Genomic DNA, 3,716 nt, shown 5'->3' on the forward strand with positions numbered 1-3,716 from the left:
GTTTTGAGTCAAATTTTCTCCTGCAGCCAGCTGAGGACCTGTAGGAACCTGAGGAGCACAACAAGGAGAACTAGAAGCAGGATTAGTAGGAAAATTATCCACATGTGAGTCATTAGTATTGTCACCCCCTTGCTCAAAATTGACAAGTGATGGATCGAGTAATAGGATTTCACTACGGAGGAGAGCACCGGCATTTGGATGAAGCTTTTGAAAGGGAAACACAGCCTCATCAAAGACCACATCACGAGAAATATAGACACGTCCTGTGGCAACCTCTAGACACTTAACTCCCTTATGGCGAGGGCTATACCCTAGAAACACACATTGCTTGGATCGAAAAGCAAGTTTGCGTTGATTATATGGACGAAGATTGGGCCAACAGGCACAACCAAACACACGCAAGGATTTATAATCTGGTTGAGTACCAAAAAGACGATGCACAGGAGTGTCATTATGAATAACTTTGCTAGGCAGCATATTAATCAGATAGGTGGCAGTGAGAAAGGCTTCATCCCAGAACTTCAGGGGCATATGAGCATGGGCAAGAAGGGACAACCCAACTTCGACAATGTGACGATGTTTTCGTTCAGCTGCACCGTTTTGCTGGTGAGCATGAGGACAGGAAACTAGATGCGAGATGCCTTGAGACTGAAACAAAGAATTAAGCTTGACATATTCTCCCCCCCAGTCAGATTGCACAGTAAGGATTTTGCGATCAAGTTTCCGTTCAACAAGTTTTTGAAAGTTGACAAAGGCATCAAAAGCATCAGACTTCTTTTTGAGTAAATAGATCCAAGTGAATTTACTATAATCATCAATAAAGCTTATATAATAGTTATGGCGACCAACAGAAGTAGGTGCAGGACCCCATACATCAGTAAACACTAATTGTAAAGGAGCTGAAGATACACTGGTGGAAATAGGGTAAGGTAATTGATGACTTTTAGCTCGCTGACAAGAATCACAAATAGACTCTAAGGAAGACTGACTACTACAAGGAAGATTATTTTTGCTAACAACTTGTTTAACAATGACTATAGATGGATGACCTAGACGACTATGCCACTTGTCTTGTGAGGGCTTGACGACGATGAAGGCATGCTTTGAATCCTGAGGAGACACCAAGGACGAAATAAAGGGATACAGTCCACCAACACATCTGCCTCTATGAAGAACTGCTTGTGTGACCTGATCCTTGATTAAAAAGAAAAACGGATGAAATTCTATATAGACACCATTATCGAGGGTAAAACGATGCACGGAGAGCAAATTTTTAGAGGCAGAGGGAACATGAAGGATGTTACGAATATGGAAATTTCGAGCAGGATGATGAACAATAGAATGACCAACATTGGAAATTTTCATACCTTGCCCGTTTGCAGTGTTGACCTTGTCAGATCCTTGGTAGTTGTCTCGAACAGTCAAATTGTTGAGCTCGCTTGTAATATGATGGGTTGCACCGGTGTCAGAATACCAGTTTGTGTCAATGCCATAGGCATGAGCGCCTTTGCCTTCAAACGAGTCATCATCAGCGTCAGTCCATCGGTACCAGCAATCCTTGGCAGGGTGACCATCACGGCCACAGATTTGGCACGTCACATCCACCCATGGCGTGGTACGGCGGCGACCACGGCCACGGCCACGGCCTCCCCCTTGTGCACGTCCACTGCCACGCCCGGCCTGCTGGGAACGATCATCAGAATAGTTGGTGTAGGCGCGTCTATCATCACGGCGCTCAGGGCGACGATCACCGCGATCACCGCGGTCACCGCGGTCACCGCGGGTGCGGTTAGTCTGTTGTTGCCCGTACGGGCGCTGCTGGCGAGAGGCGACATTGGCGCTTGTCTCGAACGTCATCTCCGATGGACCGGTGAGCATAGCTTGGCGCTCATCATAGGCTTGAAGCTGGGCATAGAGATGTGCCAGGGAGATCGGGGTCGGAACGACACCGAGAGCGGCAACCAGCGAATTATAACTGGATCCGAGGCCGGCGAGGATGAAAGAGACATGCTCGCGTGTGGACACCGGACAGCCTGCGGAAGCAAGCTCATCGACGATCACCTGCATCTTGGTGAGGAACGTCGCAGTAGAGTCATTGTTCTTTTTCGTATTTGCCAGGGCGATCCGCAGATTCGTGATCTTGGACTCGCTTTGTGAGGCGAACATCTCCTCGATGGCCTGCCATACTCCGGCGGCGTGCTCTATCCTCTGAACATGCGGAAGAACTTCAGAGGAGAGGGATTGGAGGAGGTACCCGAGGACAATCTGGTCGCGGGCGATCCAGTCGTCGTAGGCCGGGTTGGGTGCTCTTTCCGCCGGCTTGTCAGCATCCTTGTCAGCCGGCTTGGTTTCAATTGTTTCTGGCGGCTCGGCATCGGTTCCGTTGAGCAGACCGACGAGGCGAGCGCCGCGGATTGGCGGAAGAACTTGTGCACGCCATCCTGGATAGTTGTTGCGGGTGAGTTTGTCGGAGGGTGGGGCGCCCAGGTGGTACTGAGGATGAGCGGAGGAGGACGCCATGGCAGCGAGGAAGTAGCGGGCGACGGGGACAGATCCGATCTTCGGCTTCGATCGGCGATCAGTGGAGGCGGCGAAGAAGCCGGCCTGATACCATGTAAAACGTGGAACAGGTAGAATAAACGGGTCTACTCGGTTAATCTCCGAGCCCCAAGATATCTCATATATATAGAAGGTTCACAAGGTGTTTGTATCGTACACGGTTCACATATGAACCGGACCGAACTCTATCTCTAATACTCCTCTCCCTACGCCTCCGTCGCTGGCGTCCGAGGCGCCCGTCCCCGCATCGCGCGCTCTGGCCGACGCACGGGAGCCATCCACCACGTATACGTCCGCGCCGTGCAGCAGCGCGTCTCAGCGCCGTCCGCCGCTCCTCCTCTGGGTCGTCTCCCTCGTCCCCGAGCTGCCCCGTCTCCGTCGTCGCCGTCGCCGTCGCCGTGGTGCTGTTCGTCCCGACGCGGCCGTACGTCTCCGTCCGCGCGCGCAACCTACAGCCACGTCTGCGCGTCCAAGGCAGCCAGAGCTGGACGCCTCTCGTCTCCACCGTCATCCGTGACTTCCTCGTCGTTCCAGCATCCCAAGGTGAGCCTTTGTCCCGCCTCCGTCGTGCGTATTGCGGTCGCGCCGCCCGACTTCGGTCGTTGCGGGAGAGAGCGCCCAGAGCCGCGCAGATCATCGATCTGATGATCGCATGCGCCATGCTGGGCCATAGCACCTTATCACCAGCGTGCGTGCAGCTGGTGCTGTTAGGTCGACCAGCACTACTCCGTTAGGTCTGGCCATTTTGGCCCAGCTCGTTTTCTTTTTCCTTTTCCTGAAAATAATCTGCAGCCAGATCTGCTCTAGGATTGAAATCACCTAATATTGAGGGAACATCCTATTTGTGTGATTCAAATTTTGTAGCGCTCTATGTTAAAATACTGACCATCTCAGACAAAAACCATCCACGTATCGTTCCTACATGTCTCACAGTAATTAAAATAGTAAAGCCATGCAGTGGCAGTATATATTCAAATGCGGGAGTTTTAAATAGAGTTTCGTGCCAAAGCAAATTTTGAAATAATCTACATGCAAATGAACACAGTTTGACACTGGTTTGCATGCATAGAACGTAAGTATGTGCATGTGATCCAGAGATCAATTTTACGCAAGATCTGCGTTTAGAAAAAAATCTTACGGAAGCCAATATAAATATT

This window comes from Lolium rigidum, chromosome 1 (assembly GCF_022539505.1).
Source record: "Lolium rigidum isolate FL_2022 chromosome 1, APGP_CSIRO_Lrig_0.1, whole genome shotgun sequence".
NCBI classification, from domain to species: domain Eukaryota; kingdom Viridiplantae; phylum Streptophyta; class Magnoliopsida; order Poales; family Poaceae; genus Lolium; species Lolium rigidum.